This window comes from Ambystoma mexicanum, chromosome 4q, assembly GCF_040938575.1.
Source record: "Ambystoma mexicanum isolate Mex_15411 chromosome 4q, UKY_AmexF1_1, whole genome shotgun sequence".
NCBI lineage: Eukaryota > Metazoa > Chordata > Amphibia > Caudata > Ambystomatidae > Ambystoma > Ambystoma mexicanum.
In genome coordinates, this window is record NC_090928.1 from 441481723 (window position 1) to 441502740 (window position 21018).

At 46.4% G+C, this 21018-nt stretch overlaps 1 protein-coding gene across 1 annotated transcript in view; it reads left to right on the forward strand.

The window, feature by feature from the left end:
• USP34 (ubiquitin specific peptidase 34) overlaps positions 1-21018 on the forward strand; it is a 3618222-nt gene that overhangs the window by 2248050 nt on the left and 1349154 nt on the right. The window lies entirely within an intron of this gene.

Sequence of the window (21018 nt, forward strand, 5' to 3'; positions counted from 1 at the left end):
TGGAGACCAAAATGAAGGAAGCAACCTAAAAAACTATTTCCAACCTTGCCATATACCTCATAGACCCCTGATAGAGGAACTCTCAGATGCAGAAATTCTACAGGCTGTCAAGGATTGCTGGCCTCTTTTCAAACATCGTAGAATTGCTGAATCAGAACCTCAACCTGAAAGTACTCCCCGGGGAGACATTTTAGACAAATCAAGGGGAGAAGAGAACAGGGGCCTCAAGGGACTAAAAGAAAGTACTGAGACACCAAATAAGAACAGGGCACTAGCGCTGAGAAATTCCTCAACAATCTTAAACTATGATTCAGTTTCGCCAAAAGAGGCTGCTATAGCCCATACCAAGCTAGGCCTAGCGCCTCTAGAGGAAGAGCCTATCAAGATCGCGTCATCAAAAGACACATTTCCTCCAGCGTCTCACAATGAAAATTGCACCCATGAGAAAAATAGGCTTATAGGACCAAACACTGCGCTCTTGAAAAGACCAGAGTCCGAAAAGGCGGTTTAAAGTGCAGTGAGATATAAAGATCTTCCAACCCCGGCATCAATAGAGAAATCTCTGGAGGCGCTTTACACTGAAGATCGAACCTGTGAAGAAAATACAACTGCAGACCTAATCACAGTATCTGGGAGAAGGTCAGAGGCTGATAAGGTGACACTTACCACAGTGAGACAAAAAGAACTTTCAATCTTGGAAATCCCTCAACATAGATTTCTAAAAAGCGGAAAAGAGAACACAAATTTACCACTAATAGGCTCATTAAACAGCAATGAAAATTTACGACCGCATGATTCTCGTAGACACTCACTTAGGGCAGTGGTGAGCCATGGTAACCATCAACCCATGAGACAGTCCCGGATTCAGGAACTCCAAGAGAAGGCAAGACCCGTTAGCGCACAAAACCTGGCAGCCCCAGACACTCCATCGAAGAGAGGAGACATGCTTTCGATAATGTCAGCAATCACAATAGCTCTGAATCCATTCTTGAAGCTATATGAAACAATCAGCGAAAGTCTCAAATACCACACCAACATCCAAGCCACAATGAACAACAAATTAACTTATCTGGAGGCCCACATCATGGCACGAGAGCAATTGGAGGTTGCGCTACTTTCGGGGAAGAGGGTCTCACCCTCCTCTGATAAATCCACACAATCTGATCTAATGTACCCGGAAAAGATAACATCTACTAGCACCCAAACAGATATAAAGATTGACCTGACCAAGGAGAAAAACACCTGGGGGTCAAAAATCATAAGTACTCGGGGCCCATGCAGTAGCAACATGAAGGATTGCATCCCAGCTGAGCCTATAAACAACGAAACGGGGGGAACAAGACTAAACAAAGTAGCTTTGGAAAATTGTGACCTAAACACCCGAGCAAAAATAACAAAAACAGCCATGAAAGTAAAGACGAGTTCGACCCAGCTGGCAAGCAATGAAATTCTATTGGCCCCAGTTTTCAAAAAAGCATCCACTACAAAGGCCACTTTATCTAACACTAAGAAAGGTGAGCCCATACTGATCTTGGGTGAGAAGGAAGGGAACAAACTATAAACAGCAAGCCCCGGGGTCACCCAGAAAACTGCAGGCTCCCCAAGGTCGACAGAAGATTTCTTAGCAGACAAGGAATCGATGAACTTAAGCCAACATATAGTGGAAGAAAATAGAGGAGAGACCACTTCATCACCTACCTCTGTGTACTCCCCACAGATGGAGGAGTCCAGAGAAAAAGTTATAGTCGATGACTTTTTAACTTTGGAGGAGCGATGTAAGAGGACAAACAAGAAAGGATGTTGGACACAAGAGCCATCTAAAGATCGTAATTGTACGGAAGAAGAGAGACCACCAAAAATCAGTGTGAGCGCAACTAGGAGGAAGACCTGGGAGCCACACCAAAATGGGAACCCACAAGAAAGAAAAAGCACTAGCCCAGTAGCGACAAGTGATTACAACAGGAATAAAACATCAATTGAAAGTTGGAGGCAAGGGAAGAAACGGGGAAATGATTTGCCTCAAAGAAATAAGGTGAATGACAAAAGAAAGGAGACTGACCCTGAGAAAAAGAGATGGGTCCTTAAACTAGAACAGATCCCAGGGAATGAAGACGCTGTGACTCTAAACCAGGCTTCTGTCCTTAGACTTTTTGCCTATATCCCGAAGCTGGGATCTATTAAATCGGATGACTTATTGATCGTCGACCCTAGTCAGGCACATCGAAAGGCAATTTCCCCCTTATACCTCTCCTCCAAAAGGGTCCGTGACCTACTAAAAGAAGAGACCAAGTCTCTGCTACGAATGGGCTACGACATCACTGATTCATCAAGGTCGATAGGCCTGAGGCGAAAGTCGGGGAGCGAAGAGGAACCTAAAACAAGAGCAAGAAACTTGAACACAGAACAGCGAACACCTCAACGCGAAAGAAGGTCACCCATCAAACATGATAAGCAAGATAAAGAGATCCAGTTCCACAAAGACAGAAATGAAGCTGCAGACTGAGGACAAACGAAGGATCGTCAGTCTGTACATTTTACAGAAGAAAAAGAAAAGAGTAAGAACAACAATAAACCTGAGACTCAGGAGAACATAAGAGCCAACAAATCGAGTGATAAAACCAAAGTCACCACGATAACAAGAACCATAAAGAAACTAGTAGACAATGATAACAACAGGCCTGACCTAGAGCAAAAATCGTTTCATAGCATTTGGTCATGGCTGCCAAAAGCTCTCCAAAGAGAAACTAACAGATAGCAATGCGTCGACCAGAATCCAAAGTGAGACATCAACGTTAAAGAAGCGACACTCAGGCCATTATTTCGCCTAGGCTCATGGAACACTAGAGGCCACACTCATTTGACAGCAGAGGGAACTATAAAACTAGCAGATTACGACCTACTGTGTCTTCAAGAAACTTGGTTAACGCAAGCACCAACACTAGACGGATACGAAATGGCGTTCTCGCCGGCTAAGAAAGGGCCGAGGGGGCGACCGTCTTCGGGGCTCTTGATCGCCTGTAGGCAGGGTTGTGGATGCACCCTGGAAAAAACTCTTATCAGCAACAACTCTTTGCTTTTGGTTAAGGCCTTATGGTCTGAGGACACCTCGAAAGAAGACTTGAAAAAGTAATCAGTAATTATAATAGCAAACTCCTATTGGAACCCAGTGACGCTTACAGACGCGGCATACTTGGAAATGCTGGAAAGCGCAATTAATGAAGCAATAGGTGTCCACTTGGCACCTTATCTTCTGATTTGCGGTGATCTTAATGCCACGTGTATACAAGCCCAATATAAATCAGCACCCTATGATCCTGCAAGTTCAACAGCTAAAAGAGGAGTGGCTTGGCTCAAACTGATGAAATCTAGAGGATTGCACAACTTAGATAGCGTATTCCCAGACTCTTCTCGCCTACCAACCTGGAAACGAGAAGCTACAAGAGCTACAATAGACTATATATTCGTATCTAAAACTTTATTATCAGTTGTGACAGAATTTGAAGTAGTTGAAACGTCAGCCAGTGACCACAATCTCCTCTGTGCAACATGGCCTAGAAAAAGGGCGGAAAAATCAAAGGGGGACTTGCCCTTGTGCACCAACAATCAGCGCACGAGACTGAAGTTATCAGCAGCAGCGATACATGACCTCCGGTCAAAGTATAACATACAGTCAGACCTGGCCCCCGAAAAGCAGATCGACTATCTTCCATTGCTATCAGTATACAGTCATAAAACTGGAAAAAAGGGCCTTATAAAGTCACATATTCATAAGTATGACCCAAAAGTGGTGACTAAAAAAAAGGAAATGCAGAAACTGAAGCGACAAGCTACTAAATTAGGAACGACATCTGCAATTAAGGCAGCGAACGTAAGTCAACGGGAATACAAATCTTGGGTCCATAATTATCGTGTGGCCTTATACCAACAAGATAGCAGAGAACATCATAACTGCAATAACAGCAAACAACAGTAGAGTGTTTTGGTCGCTCCTAAAAACAGCCACCTCTCCAGCAGAGCCAGCGTTTATATCAAACATTGGAGAGGGTGCGTGGATAAAGTTCTTCCAGTCTCTATTTGAGAAGACACAAACAAGCCCAAGTTCATCAAGCCTGGAGATCGCTGGATGATGAAAATGAAATAACAAGACAAATAAAGAAACTGAAAAACTCGAGAGCGCCCGGCCCAGACAGTATTACCAACATAGACCTTAAGGCATATCCGTCAGATTGGGCAAGAATCCTGAGTGAAATATTCAAGAGATGTGCAACATTAAAATCCATCCCTCCATCATGGAAATCCTCAATAGTTGTACCTATTTACAAAAAAGGGAACAAAGCCGACCCGGCAAATTACAGGCCAATAGCCTTACTGGACTGCATAGGGAAGGTTTTTGGCTCCCTGCTTCTGGAAGAATTAAATCTTTGGGCAAAAATAGCGCCATGCAGGGACTACCTCCAAACAGGCTTAAAAAAAAACCTGGGGTCCTCGGCCAACATTCTGTTACTGAGTACTCTAAAAAGCAGAGTCTTGAAAGGTGGCCCGCGGCTCTTTACAATTTTCATCGACCTTACCCAGGCCTTTGATCGAGTAGATCGCGCCCTTTTGTGGAAAAACTGGAAGCCTGGGCATATCCACAAGACATATTGGACCCAATAAAAGCCTTATATACAGACACCAGTATGAAAGTGAAGCTAACTGAGCAAGGCCTTCTTTCTAAAGCTATTCCGACGGCCAGAGGAGTTAAGCAGGGGTGTCCTCTGGCGCCAGCGCTCTTCCTGACATTTCTGGGTGACTTACAAGAAGTGAACCTATCGGTCCGATGTTTTCCACCAAAAATAGAGAGCGCCCATATAAACAGATTGTTATATGCAGACGATCTAATATTACTGGACCATACACCTATTGGACTGCAGCGCCAGTTGAGCAGCCATGAGGAATACATGAGTGCAAACAACCTGGAGATAAACAAAAAGAAAACCAAATTCAGGATTATCTCGCACAGCTCCAAAACATCTGAAAAAATATCATTATATCTGACAAACGAACTAATTGAAAAGGTGCCTGAATTCAGATACCTGGGAGTGATCCTAGACAACTCAAAATACGAAAAGGCAATGCAAGAGCATTTAAAACTGAAGATAAAGAAACTGATCGGACAAGGAAAAGCCATAAAATGGAAATTTGGCCGATTTTCGTTGCTACCAGTACTAGAGTTCTATAAAATAAAAGGTTGTTCCATCATTAATTTATGGGGCGGACGCTATGCCAACTTTACCCACAACACTCTGGATAAAACTTGAGGCCCAATTTTGGAGAGCAATATTAGCCTTGCCGAATTCTACCTCAATGGCAGTGATAAGACAGGAATTGAGCTTGATGTCCCTGGAAGGCACAGTTAGAATCAACTTTTTGATGCTATTTCGCAAATGCAGCATGTCAGAAGATCAGACGATATACAATTTGATATCAAGAGAAATTAAAAGTGGCTCCAATAAAATGTTAAAGGCCTGGTCCATCCCATCCAGAACTATGAAATCTTAGCATCAGTGGAATGTGATGAAGAAACTCTGTTTGTGAATCCAACAAAAATTCAGAAGAAACTGAAAGAACTAGATTGGATTATAACCAAAGAAACAGCTGCCCAAAACAAATTAACTCAGCACCTTCCACCTAATACAAGGAGATTAAATGAAATTCAGCCCTAGATAAAAAAATTTCATTCAAGACCAGCGCGAGATATGCTTATGAGAGCGAGATTTAACCTCTTACTAACAAATGAAATTCTATCTATTAGAGGTCTATCTCCGAAAAAAGACTTCCGCTTTTGTACTGATTAATCAGCAACGGAATCGATTCGTCATCTGATCCTTGAGTGTGCTAGCACTGGAGGCTTAAGAGAATTATATTTGCCGGACATTTTAAGCAAGTTTGCACTCTGTGATCAAGGCAATTGTTGGGCGAAACTAGTAGGGGGGATAGAACACGATGGCAACTGGCAACCTTTAACATCTTAAAAAATGTAAACTCTGTTCTACTTTTACAAAAATCCCCCTTGTTATTTACCTGACCAACAAAAGAACTTTCAAAGATTTTTCTTGGACAGAGCACTCATGCTGACGAAATTGTTTTTTGCACAACTGTTTTGTAAAAAATCTTAATGATTAAATACAAATAAAAAAATAAAAATAATAGTCAATGCTGCTTTGGACTGATGTCTGCTGCCGTCAGACGTTCAGTCTAGAGTCGGGTCCAGGACCGTGTTGAGCTCACCACCCCATATTACGTTGGCGTGGCCAATCTGTGATATCAGGGCCAAAATCCTCAGGTAAAAAGATGGGTTATCGATATTAGGGCCATAGGTGTTTATCACTATCGTTTCTGTGTTGTGTAGTGACCCCCAGATAATTGCGTTTCTACCCTCGACATCAGTTTCGGACCTGGATAACTGGAAGTTCCTCCGCTTGTGTACCACTGTGAGCACTCCTCTGGCTTGAGTCGAGTAGTTAGTGGCAGCTTTCATGGGGCCCCAAGTCTGAGCTAATGTGTCAGTGATTTCTTTTGGTGGCGTGAGTCTCTTGTAAAAGGAGGATGTCAATTTTGTGCCTGTTGGTGTAGGTTAGGAGTTTCCTTGCCTTAATCGGATGAGCCAGGCCCCTGACGTTCATGTCAGGAGTCTAATCCCTTGTTTTTCCTGTCGAGGACATTGTTGGTTCGTTGTCTCTGCGATTGCAGCGTCAGTCTCCGGTTCTGGTATTTGTCAGTTATTTTCGTTGTTTCTGTGAACTTCCTATTACTCCAACGGTGTACAATACAGGATGGGTAACGTGGTCGCTGTGCATGAGTATCGTTGGATACAGTTTCCCCATTCTCAACTAGGCAACTGGCCTTTTTCCCTCCATACCCCCTCCCTCACCATCCCCCTAATGGACAGTGTAACCCCTTGAAACTGTTTCAACCTTTGTTAGTTGTGCGGCCGAACAGAGACTACATTAAGTATAGCTAGTTCCTCGGGCATCTGAGCGCCTTCAAGTGCTGGAGGTGGAGGGCTGGGCATTCTTGTCCGGGGGCAGCGGGATGTTGCGTTCGATATAGCCCATAGCCTCTTCGGGAGAGTCAAAGATTTGGGACTTGCCGGAGATCTGCAGACAGAGTTTGGCCGGGAAGAGCATAGCATATGGTATAGCTGGAGCTCTGAGGGCTTTCTTCACCGGGCCTGTTGCACTCTGCTGGAGAAGTCAGGATATTTGTGTAGCCTGGTAGAGTCATAGGTGGGAGACCCCTTCTCTCTGGGCAGCCTTAGAATCCGGTCCCTGTCTCTGTAGTTGAGCAAGCGGGCAATTACCATCCACAGCGGTGCTCCTGGTTTCGGGGGAGGGGCAAGGGACCTGTGGGCTCTCTCGATCAGAAACTGTTGTGAGAATTGTGCATCAGGGAGTACCGTACGGATCACTTCTTCCAGGAAAACCTCCATCGTGACGTTAAAGGGGTTTTTCAGCCAGTCCAACCACCCTGATGTTATTACGGCGTGATCTCGATTCATGGTCTTCACATTTAGTCTGGACTGCTTTCAGGTTTTTCCTGATGTCTTCAATATCTTTGCCATGTTTGATCGAGTTTTCTTCAAGTACCCCTATCCTGTTCTCTGCCTCCGTAACCCTCATGTTCATCTGTTGTACTTCTGAGGTCGTCCAGTTTGCTGTTCACCGCTGTGAATCCGGCTTGGATCGCTATCATATAGGGGTCCGAGGCATTGCGGCTTTAGTTTGTGATGCCCCCTAATTGCGTTCTTCCGTATTTGGGTTAGTGTAGGTGTCCATGGGGCCCTTTCTGCCACTCGATACCCATAGTCATGGCTGTAGTAGAGGACCAAAGCAGTGGTTATGCACCTCCTAGCGTGAGGCACAGTGTGGATTCAGGGTATAGAGAGTTTAACGTTGCACAATGCGCCGTGGGTCTGTTGGGAAGACTCCTCGCTGTGTGGGAAACTTGAAGTGTGTCAGCAGGGGGCCGCTGCCAAGTAAGTTTGGCACAATGATGCACTGTTCTGGCTGGTGACTATTAAACCCTGGAAGTATGTGCACAGTGCTCTGGTTGAGTGTGCAGGGCCTGCTGCAGATTATGGCAATAGTATATTCGGGGGTGCCAAGGCAGTATTCACTTGTGATGCCGACTCCATTTCACACTGTCTTATCGTCGGAGGCCAATATGTTTGGCAATGCTGTACGAGTGGTGGCACAGTGGCTGGGGGAATTCCCGTTATTGCTGGGGGTTGGATCTCAACACCACATGAGGGAGGGAGCGTGCTCTGCAGCCTTGGGATCACAGTTGGTGTGTGTTACTGCTGCAGTTGAACAGCTGTGTTGCTTGCCAGTTGCGGACTGCAGGGAGACTGGCCCAGTGCCCTCAGTGGTTCAGCCGATGGGGGCCAGGACAAGGGAGCTCTCTGCCCGGGGCCGCTTTCCACCATCCGGATCGGGCGCGCAACCTCGCCACCGCGGACTGTGGGCAGCCGTTCGGCTGTCAGGGACAAATGGGGATCGCCCCAGCTGCGGAAGTTCGTTCAATATTGTGCCCATATGTTTTTTATATGGTACGCTGGGAACGCTACACGTACCTGTGTTGAGGCCTGCTTGGGTCACGGGGAACCCCTCGATCCAGTCGTCCTTGCCGCTCGCCCACACCGCACACGGCGGACGCCGGGGAGTGGGCCCGTATGCTCTCTGCTGCCGAGGGATAAGGTCACAGCAGCTCGGCACCCTCAGTTCAGTAGGTTTCATCCCCGCTCTGACTCCCCAGCGGTCTGCTTCCCTTGGTATGGTCGTGCGAGCTAGCAAGATCAACAGATCCGGTTTGTTTGGGATCGAGCTGTCAGCTTCTGAGTCTGGATGCCGCCAGGCCGTGGGTGGGGGATGGGAGACACGGCCTGCATTCGTGGCAATCAGGCCCGCCTGGTGACATGGCCGATGTCGTATTACTACGTGGTTCAGACTCAGTCCGGGGCACAAATGCAACCCCCGGTGTGCCGAATCAGCAGCCCTCCAATTCCGTGTAGGTTATGTATCCAGAACGTCTCGTTCAGTAGGATGAGGTCAGAAGGATTTGGATGTGCGTCGCAGCTACACAATTAGGCAGCCATGCTTGTTGGCGTCCCACAGTGCCCCCGTTCATATTGCCCTTTTTAAAGAAGGCTTATTTAAAACTGACAATTAAATAAATCAATAATTTTAGTAGAACACCTTGAGTATTTATTTAACGAGTGTTATTTGGCTTCTTGTATGTGTGGATTTCGATGATACAGCTCTACATCTCACATTTACCGCTCTTGAGATAATTCTGGCTGCTCAGTCACTCTGCCAACTTGAGTAGTACAGACCTATACCAATAGTTGGGTTAGCCAAGAGGACAAGATGTCATGCACCAGCTGTGGAGGCTATGGAGCCTCTGGCGACTCCATTGACATTCCGACCACGGCCCTTTCAGAAACGCTAGCTGCGGTCTATTAGTTTTTCCCAAGATGGCCACCACAAGCATATACTGGCTTTCATCCCGCCAGACAGTGCTTTTCAACCCTTTCCACTTCATCGGGTAAGACGCTCCATAGTTCGCCTTCTGTGTTTCTAGCCTATGTGACTCCATTGTTTCCCGCCTGACCGCCTCTCTGTCCTGTCCGCACCACTTTCACTCGGCGCCTGTCCCGCTTTGCTGCTTTTGTGCTGCGTCTCTCTCCCGTTTTCCCTCGCTGTCACTACTGGCAGCGCGCTCTGTTCTCCGCGCAGTCTTCTGTTCATCCGCCTTTCCTCTCTACACAGCGGTACCTTTGGCTGTGCGACTGCTTTTCCTTCAGCAGCCTCACTCTACCTCTTGGCTGCTGCTTGCTCGCATATACTGAACAGACTGACCGGATTCCCTGTGCTGTTCTCTTTCTTTCGCTCAGCATAGAGTATTCCATCCCAGGTTTTCATTGCTTATCCTCTGTCTGCTGGACTTTCCTGGGCAATAATTACTGGGACTCCTGTTCTCAGTCCTTCCTCTCTGCTCTGGAACCATCATCTTCTTGTCTTGACTGAGTGGAATACATTGCTTATCAAAGGAAGACCTTCCAGGAACTTTCCAGCACCACTAAGGACCTCCAGGTTTTTTCAGCCGCGCAGCTTTTCCCTGGTCTGGGTTTTGCTCCTCAGAGTCCCCCCTGCCAGGCATATTGCAGTTAAGGCAAGGTGTCCTCCAGGGGAGCTAGCCCTTATCTCTTCCAGCAAAAAGATTTATTCCAGAAGAAGGAAGAAAAAATACTAATCCCCAGAAGAATCCTCCGAAGATCCAGGTGAGGAGACAGATAAGGAAGAATCTATAGATCCCCGAGACAAGACTGGTGTAGTCTCTCACAGGGTAACTGCATACACTCTTGCCTAACACACACCACTACTGTTCTCTCCTCCACACCCATACTGCCCACACAGCTTCAGTATCACTCCTCCCACCTCCTCACCAATAATACTCCACCCTGCCTTCTCATCAAGCACCCTCCTTTCACTCCCTCAGTCACCCTTCACTCACTCCCTACTTCCACTCACACACCTTACACGCACAACACAGTACCACTTTGTTTCACCAGCCAATACCTCACCTTCTGTATAAACTGCCTCCACGCTCCTTTACACAATGTCTTCCCTCCTTCTGGTCTATTGGTCTGCTGCCACCTCCTCAGACCACACCCGAACAACCCACACTTTCCAGTTTCCTTTTGTCCCTTATATCCTCCATCATCCTGCCTCCATTGGTTCTCCCAATCTGCTGCTCAGGCCAGTCCTTCTCTGCCTTTACTGCATGGGAGGTTTTACAGACACCTAAATACAGTTAAGGGGCTCTAAGCCATCCACCCCCCCCCCAAACTACCTTTTCGAAATGGATTGTGTCCTCCAACGTATTCCACATCTTTGACATGTAATGTCCACAGCTGTGTACTTTGGAAACTTTTTCGGCAGAGGGCGTCCTGTGTCGAAGGTGTCTGGTCGATGTCCCTCGAAGGCCTCCGTTGATGACGTCGTCAACGGATGTTATAAATAGGACGCACAGCGCCTATTTCAGTTCAGGTTCAGTTCCGTTTTTCCACAAAAGTGTTTGCTTCGGAGAGTCAGCGTGCCTTGTGTGTTCCTCCTGAATATGTCGTCTTCTTCGACCCCCCCCAACTCCTCGGTCTGGCTTCAAGACTTGCCGGGACTGCAAGTCTAAATGTCGATTACCGACCCGCATCGCATTTATTTGTGGTGCTTGGGTGAGAGTCACGACACTCACGACTGTTCCAAAAGCCAGTCGCTGACTGCTAAGGCTTTGCGGGAGCGTAAGGGAAAGCTTCAAGTAGGTAGGGGTTCTACACCCAGTAAGTCCTGTAAATCTAAGTCCGAGGGGATGTCCACTGACGATTCGAGGGATGACTCTCCCTGTCGGAAGGAGTCCCAGGGGTCTCGGTCCCAGAGTGGTTCCCGCCTTTCGTCCTCCTCGGCTCGGGCCCTCGTGCGATCCTCATCGGGAACCTTTGAGGTCCCGTTCGGACAAGGCTCAGGATGGTCGCAAGAGACATGCTTCCAGGTCTCGGTCCTCGTACCCAGCGAGACCGCAGAAATCTGCTAAGGGCTCGAGGCCAGCGTTGACTCCGTCGTCACCGTGTCCGTCGGATACAGAGGTTGAAGCTTTGCCTTCGTACCAGCCCTCGGCGCCATAGGCACTGTTGTCAATGCCGGAGCTGTCGGCGCTCTCGACGCCGAAGCCATCGGCGCCCTCAATGACTTTGGGGCCTTTTGGCCAGGATTTGCCGTTGGAAGTCTCTGGTATGGTGGATCCTCCAAGGAAGGCTACTTCCAAGTCTGTAAGACCTGTTAAGGACTCCAGACCCTCGGCAGTCCCGAGACAGGACTTTTACCTCCCTCTGGATGACATCTATGAGGAGGAGAAGAGGTCAGATTTAGATTTTCACCCTGTTGAGCCTGATGTGGCTCCTGTCTTTTCAGGGGATAGCCAATTGGAAGAGTTAAGGCAATCTCTTCATGATGCCAGTGGCTTAGACACTTCTCCTGAGGTGGAGTTTGGCAGGCCTGAGCCTGGAGCTCATGCTGAGTCGTCCTACAGGAGACTGATGGCTAGAGTCACGGAATATCTTGGTTGGTCAACTCCTCCTGAAGCTTTTGTTCAGGATGACTTTACGGATATTCTGGATCAAGGTCCGTCCTCTGACCCAGTGTTACCTTTTCATTTGACCTTGCAGAAAAGGGTGGCGGCTGCTTGGCAGACCCTAGACTCTCTTCCGGCAGTTAACAAATCGTTAACTAAGAAATACTGCCCTTCCGTTAGCGACCCCAGCTACCTTTCATCTCACCCCACTCCCAAGAGTTTGGTGGTTCAGGCGGCTACGCCCACCTCGAGGCAGGTGGCGTACCCTACCATCCCTCCTGATGGGGACGACAAAAGCTTATACGGTTGGGCACGCAAGGTGTTTTCTGCGGGGAGTATGACGCTGAAATCGGCCAACTCCACTTGTGCCTTGGCAAGATTTCCAGACACTCTGTGGAATTGTTTCTCTTGCAGCCGAGAATATTCCCGAAGGGGAAGAAAGGGATGGGTTCCTTGCTCTCGTGCAAGATGGCAAGGATGTCATGTGTGATTCCCTTCAGTCTGGTTTGGACACGGCCGACAGTGTTAGCCAGTCCATGGCTGCGAGCACCGCTATGCGCAGATTTGCGTGGTTGCGGAAGTCGGGTTTTGCTCCGGATGTGCAAGCCCGTCTTTTGAACATGCCCTTTGATGGCACGCATTTGTTTGGCAGCAAGGCTGACGAGAGCCTTGAGAGGTTGCAGACCTCAAAAGCGGTGGCAAAATCTTTAAGCGCAGCTGTGCGTCAACCTCTGTCTTTTTGTCCTAGGGGACAGCAGTGGAGGGGAGGTTCTTTTCGTTACTACTCCTCCCTTGGTAGAACAAGAGGAGCCGCCAGTCAAAGGAGTCAGTGTAAAAGTACCTGTGATGGTCAGGGAAATAAAGGTGCCAAAGCTGCACAGGCAGCTGCCTCTTTGTCTTCAGGCACTGTTGCAGCCATCCCAAAACAATCATGAGGCCATGTCCCATGGTTCGCCGGTTGGTGTCAGACTTTCTCAGCATCTCGAAGAATGGCAAGCTATTACTTCAGAAGCATAGGTTCTGAATACAATAGCCACGGCTTTCAAATTCTTAAGGTTGCTTGGCCTCATGGAATCCTGCATTTTTCTGGTGCCAGTGGCAAGGTTGAGGATGAGATCCCTGCAATGGGTCCTCAAGATGCAGTGGTCGTAGTTCTATGGCAAGATGTCGGATCCCGTTCAGATTCAAATCTCTGTTTCCCAGGATTTTCTGTAGCGGGCCAACGAGGGGAACCTGATGAAGGGGGAACCGTTTTGGCAACCGTGGCCGGAGGTGACTTTAGTGACGGACGCTTCCCTCATAAAATGGGGAGCTCATGCCAAGACACGACCGCAAGCGTTCGTTGGTCTCCATCTGAGTCTAAACTCCACATCAACCTGTTAGAGCTGAGGGCCATCAGGCTGGCTCTGAAGGCTTTTCTGGCGTCTCTGCGGGGGAAGAGTGTACTGATCATGACGTACAACACAGTGGCCATACATTACCTCTACAAAAGGAGGGGGTAGTGTCACTCCCGTTGTGCAGAGAGGCAATGCAGCTCCGGTTTTGGGCAATCCAGCAGGGAATTTTGCTCTTGGCAGTTCATCTGGCCCGAGAGGACAATACGGCAGCGGACGCTCTGAGCAGGCAGAGCACGATCTCTCATCAGTGGGAGTTGGCTCAGGAAGTCCTTCTGAAGATCTTCGCCCTTTGGGGAACCCCACAAGTGGATCTCTTTGCCACCAGTGCCAACTGGAAGTGCGAGAGATTCTGCTCACGGGAATTTCCTCCGAGAGGAGCCTTAGGAGACGCATTTGTGGTGGATTGGTTTCCTCCAGTCCCTGTCATTCCGCAAGTATTAAAGAGGTTACAGCGGTTCGGATCCCACATGATCCTCATTGCTCTGGATTGGGCCAGGAGAGCGTGGTACTCGGACCTTCTAGAAATGTCCATCTGCCCTTCACGCCATTTTTACTACCGAGAGGATCTGCTCTTGCACGAGGGGGGGGGCATTTTCTGATACTGCTTTGGGAGTCTGTCAAAGATGTGGAATACGTTGGAGGACACAATCCATTCGAAGAACAAGTTACTTACCAACTGGTAACGCTCTTTCGATTGGATGTTCCTCCAACGTATTCCACATTGCCCTACCAGCCTGCTCCTCTGGAGAATTGCCTATGCGATTGCAGCTTCCGTTTCCGCAAGGCTATGTGCAGTCAAGCAGGCATTGGATATGTGCATGTCGCACATTATGGCGGGGAAAAACATAAACTGAGGCTACGGGCCCTGTGCGTCCTATTTATAAAATCCGGTGACATCGTCCTCGACGGAGGCCTTCGAGTGACATCGACCCGACGCCATCGACGCAGGACGCCCTCTGGCGAAAAATTTCCGAAGTACACAGCTGTGGACATTACATGTCAAAGATGTGGAATACGTTGGAGGAATATCCAATCGAAAGAACTTTACCAGTTGGTAAGTAACTTGTTCTTCTCTCTTGTGGGTCAGCTCTGTCTCATTAATGGTGGCCCGCTATAGTCAAAGTTCCAGTGGCATAGCAGCCTTTGTTACAGGTAAGCAGTTCTGTCTGAAGCGGATTACAGTCTGTAGAAGCGCTGCTACATATCTGTTCAGATGAGCACGGTTGTTTTAATGAGCAGATGCCAGTATTCTGTACAAACGCTGACACTGGTTTGGTCTGTTCTTCAGTGTCACACAGTGGTTTCTTGGTGGTGTGCTGTCGGGTGAGGTGTGCTGGCACTTGGTACTCCTCTGGAGGCTCTTGTGGGATGTTTTCTCTTCCGTCCACTGCTATGGATGCTGGTATCTATAGTTCACTAGAACAAATAGCGAGAAACTGGACAGCATTTTGTAATGGAGGTACCGGGTGATTAAGGGTGGTGCCATTTTCAGTTACACAGACACATAATGAAGGGACAGAAACGGGGGGCCCTCAAAACTGTGACCTTTCCCCTCCAGGGTAGAACTGGCCCTGTCGTCCACCCTTGAAGGTCTCTTTCCCCAGGCTGATAGGAGTCCCCACCCCTTCCTGACAAGTTCAAGCTACTGGCCCTGTTGCAAAAGCAGCATTTGTATGGTGATGAAGGGGCATAAAATAGACTTCTATTTCCATTATGAACATTTTGTGAGGTGGGTTGGATATCCTCTTATAAAGCATGTGCACAAATAAATAGCCGCACTAAGAAAAATGTTATGCTGCTTTTTAGTGGCTTTAGGGGGTTTTAATAATTAATACAGTGGTTTCAATGTAGGAGATGTAATCGAGTCTTGATCTACCCATCCAGTGGTTATCGTGTATGGATGTAGCAAAACAAAAGAGCTAATTGCTGGAAGGTTTAGAATTAATTTGAACTTCTGGCATTGCTCTGGGCAATTCTCCGGACCATAGTTATTCGCCTGCCAAGCCATTACAAAAGGGGAAAGACCATATGGAAATCTGTCTTGGTCCCAGACCAAAAGCAGCCCAAGAACACAAGCATTCCCAAGCAACTCCCCACTCATGATGCCCAACGAGGCTGAAACATGTCTCCATCTTTTGTTTCATCTTGTATGGAGGAACACTTTAGTAAAAGTTTACTGGGTATGCCCAGTACCACTCCAATACAATTAATTTGAGCATAATTGGGGCTATCTTCATGCAGTTACAGGGTGAAACAAGTCTTTCTTCTTCTTGAAAAGAGAGTTTGTGGACGATAAAAGCCTTTTAATCCTAATAAGAAAAGCATTGGATTAAGGTAGAATGACAACTCTCAGCCTATTTTCCTCAGAAGCTGAGCAATTTTTTATTGAAATCATTTGTGAGATATGTGATAAATCGGAGGTGATTATCCCAAAGACCCTGGTCTGGGACCCTTCTCATGTGGCCAGAGAAAGGCAGACGCTTCCTGATCCTAAACGTTGGGGTGGTGTACTGCGGGTGGATCACATTGGGGGAGTGGAGGGGACTCAGAACGGGAAAATTGGGAGAACCGTCTAAATTACTTCCCTAGAGATCCTACAGTTTTGATGGCCTATTGTAAAATTTAGGCATTTGATGTAAAAAGCAAACTGAACTTTGGGGACTTAAGTCCCACAAGGTCCTAAGTACTGGGACGAAGAAGAGGGACTCAGAAGTACAGAACTGCAGTATTCAGTCTAGTGGTTCTAATGACCCACACCTGAGCTGGACTTAAGCCCCTTCAGTTGCAGGCCATTGGAACAAGAAGGTGGAGCAGTGGAAGAAGTTGCCAGCCGCAGTTGCAGAAGCACAAAGCCCCTGAGCCGCCACTGTCTTTGAAGCGGATGTCAGTCCTGAGAGGGCCTTTGATATTGAACACCTGAAGTGCAGAGGTCACGCAGCGGGAACCAGTGTTTTTACATGCTTTCCACATGGAGAGAGAGGCTCTCCTTATTATATACAAGAATACCTTGTTATGAGTAAAACATGCGCAGGGCTTGAAAGAACCCTTCTCCACATGAAATGCAGCGCCAGAGTTCAATAAAGATCCACGCACAGTGATTGTCAAAAAATAAGAGTGTATTCAAAATGCCCTTTCTGAGACACGTGTTTCGGCGACAGACTCGCCTTTTCAATCAGGGCTGAGGGAGGTAATCATAATTATAAAACAAATTTAAGTTTGCCATAGTAAGTAGCATAAATTCACCAATTAACGTAAAATTAGACATCACAGAGATTGAATAAGCAATCAAACAAAAAATCAATAAAAATAATTATATTAATTGTGACATACATGGTTTCACATAGAGATAAGGAGGGGTTAAGGGAAGGATTGGTATAGGTGAAAGAGATGGAGATGGCGAGAGAAAGAAAGAGTAATGGATTAGTTCAAAACACATAATGGTTCTATGCTCGCTACGTGATACAATGTCTATCTTGGTATCGAAAAAGGAACCTCTTACCTATTAGGAGTTGATAAGTCACGTTTAAAGTTTGTTGGTTGCTTGTTCATGGTATAAATCCCGCCTATAAAGAGGATAATTGCATTATCTAATAGTGTTCTGGATCACGGTGCCATGGTTGGTCTACAGAGGTTAGTAACAAGGGTTGTGAAGTTGCCAAAATAAACGGAATAGTCATAAGGATCAGAAAGAGTCCATATATTTTTGACCAAGCATTGCAGTCTTGCATTTACCGCAGGGGGATTTACTCCGGTACTCCACTAGACAGCTGCCACCCACCGTCTAGCGTGGGACACTGAAGCTTGATATTAAAACACCCCTTGTAATGAGGTTTATGTTTAAGCATAACTGTCATTTTGTTAAAGCTGAATTGCCATATTATACCTTTAGGAGTTTGATGTATCTATAAGTGTGAGGGACGGATTCCTTCTATTGGAGTGTTTCCTTTAGTCTTTGTTGGATAGGCAGGGAAATCGTCTTTAGGTTAGGGATAGTGAGGCGTTTACAGTGAGGCGTTTATCGCACCCTATCAGTTAATAAAATGGTTACTTGTGAAAAACTTTTCTCAAAATGTCCGCCTCACATTTCTGATCCCTCACAGTTACTTGCGGGAGATTGCCAGATGAGAAATTGAAGGTGGAAAAGGCCTATTATTTGTACAGGGAGAAATATTTGGAGTAAGATCAGAAATTCTTGCAAACGACTATTTACAAATATATCCACAATTTAACAGCCAAAGGTGGCTTAAGTAACCACATTTCCGGACATGTTTACTTACTGTTTTCTCATTAAATTTAGTTTAAATCTCCTGTAAACATTAGCGATTCTGGGGTGTGTGAGAAACCTGAAGGTGTCTCCCTGATTAGTCTGTGGGGATCTGTCATCCAGGTGGCCAGGGCACGGCCATCGCTATTGGATCCAGTTCCTGGGGGTGGACCAGTGCGGGAGGATCACCTGGAGGGGGGGGTCCTCGGGGAGTGGAAGTGGGACACTGATGGGTGAGACACGGTATTCCCTTTCTTATAACACATTTTCCCCATCCTACCACGAAGGATACTCAGAAACTTTACCCCCCGCCCCCTTCCCGACACAAGCACTTTCTCATGACACAAAAGACAACGCACTAACACCAGAGCCGTTTACCTGACATGTCCCAACACAAGGGTCAGGCAATTGACCAGAACCACACACACCTGATGGCCCTTTCCCTTCCCCGCAGGGATAAAAGGTGGAGTAAGAGGGTACACTACGAGCAAGGCAGAATGCAGGACGAGAAGGCTATCCCAGGGCTGCAGTTCAAGAGGAGGAAAAAGGCAGCAAGAACTGAAGAGGCGACAATGAGGGAAGCGACTTTGCCCTTTTCGAGCCTGCCCCACGAAGCCTCTGTGAAAGGAATCCTAAGACTGCGAACAATAGCCAGCATGTGTTGCAGCAGATGTCAACAGTGCACAGAGCCCTCCTACACTGATAACCAGGACAGGGAGAGACGCTCGCTACCGTGGTACCGTCCTTGACTCCAAAAACAAGAAAAGCCAAGCGGTTCATCACAGCTGGTGAGTCAAAAGAAAAACCAATAAGAAACCAAGCTGTGTTGAACGAAATTTGCGAATGGCAAATTAAGGGAAAATCAAAGAACTGTTAACAGCAGGGCAAAACCAGCTGCAGAGGGTTTCGGCAGCATATGGGTGCTCACTCGAGAGACTGGTTAATTTGCCTATTATTGAAACTACCGATAGCAGAAGGCCTTGGGAGAGCCGCAAGGAAATTGTCAAAGTGATCATACAGGGGTCTAGCAAAACCCCCTCTACAGTCGAAAATCTTTAACCGACAAGTAATTGGAAAACGAAGGGAAGTGAATCCCTCATAGTGAGAAAGTAGAAGGAACTGGCAGATGTGTATATATTTGTATTTCTTTATTTGTATAGCGCGCCTGGCCCAAAGGCATCTGGATGTGAACCCGATGGAGGGATGCCTGCAGAATGGGGCGAAGCATGATGCCTCAATTAATATTGTGTTGACAAGAGTGAACCCGACAGATGAATGTCCACAGTGGATTGTCTAAAAGGACATTAAAACTTGTGAATGATACAGGAGAAATTGTTTAGGAAAAAACCATAGTGAATCAGACGGAGGGAGGCTAACATTCGAGAAGGGTCTGAACCAAGAAGAGGAGGATCCAGGGGTGAAAAGTGATCACCAAACGTACATACGGAAAGGAACTTTTAGTTTGGTTATTTTAAACACATTAACAACCGGAGATCCTGATACTTGAGAACGGAACTGCTGTCTTGTGTTGGGAAAGCTCGAGAGTATGCTGTGCTCACGAGCCCCGCCTTGTCCTGTGCTCAAAACGTGGGGGAAGGGAGAACCCTATCCCACACTTTTTTTGTATTTAGTTGTAAGGATTGGCAATCGTTTTTTTAGTATAGGCCCTTTTATTTGACAAGACGCCACTAGGAGTGTCTTATTATTATTTGACGGTCGTAGCTTGCTCCCATCTTAGGTTTAGGTTGATATTGGGCGTTTTTCCAACCTACCTATACAGTTTAACACCCTTGAACTGTGATCACTTGTGTCTGTCTTTACTGTTGCCACCATTAATTCCATACAGGTGCAAGAGAAGTCGTCACAGGACTTCCGTATTAGCAGACACTGTAAAAGAAAATTGTTATAAAATGTGTAGCCACATTTCCCATTAGACTGTTTGTTTGAACATGTTTGTACATTTTATGGAGACTTTAGGATCTGAAATCTTATGTTTTTCTTTATTAGATGTGGCACATATCTCTTGTAATAGCTGCAAAGTGTACTTGGGGATAAATGTAGATCTTTTTTTTGAAAACCTGAAAGCATTGTATGTATAATATTCATTTTGTGACCGAGGAGTTTTATATGTGTATTTTATGGAGCTTTTTTTATTACAAAATGAATGAGTTATGCCTAAGGGTAAACCTTAGCATATCGAAATGAATACAATAAAACTGACGCTAAAAAGCATATTCATATTCAAAGAATTGTGGTTTGCTTTTTATTACACACGGTTTCCTTATAGTGTTAGAAGCACTATGACATGTGACAATTGTCTATTCTTTCTGCTCCTCAGGACAAATCAACGTCCTGTTGACATGCAATGTGTGCCAGTTCCCAAGGTGTGTCATACACATTCTTGGAAAGAGCTCCCAAATTTCAAAAGTATTGTCCATTTCATGAGGCCCACTATTCCAAAAAAGGAAGAAAGAAATAACACTAGAATACATATGAATTGCGCGCAGTGAGTCTATCCTTGAAGTGGAATGTTTTTTGTGTCATTTGTTAGTGGCGTGTTTTTGAAAGAGACTTGGGCATGCATGTACAAACTTCAGGATTCCTTTGGCGATCTGTGTTCACTAATCGCAAGGGTATATGAGAAATTTGTGTTCGAGGAATATAGTCCATTTATTGTGCTGGAACAGTGTCAGTCAGAAATCCTCAGCGTATATTAAAGATGCGTGTATTGCAGATGGTCTGAGGACCACACTTGGGTCAGGTTTCCTAAAGGGAAATGCAGTAACATATTTTTGTGGCACCCCGCCCACCATTAGAGCAGTAAAACCTATTTTTTCGTATTCAGTGAAATAGTCCTTGGGCTTGCACCTACCTAGCTTCTTTGCATGTATTTGAACGTGAGCCAAACTACTTTAAAAAGAATGAGCAGGAATCGGGTTATTCACTCCTAGTTCTTTTTCAATGGGTTACATTGTTGCAATTAATAGAGAAACCTTTGTTCAGAATCATAGGCCTGCATTGCACAGTGGGGGTTGTGGCCAATTATGGGTTTATGGGAATGAGCTGCATCATGATTGATTTGAAAAGGTAGGCAAAAATGAACTTTGCTTGTTTTTGGGCCATTAGTTCTATGGCAGGAGCACCATAGAGAAAAAGCTTGCATGAAAAGATGGTCAAGCTTTCTCTCAGACT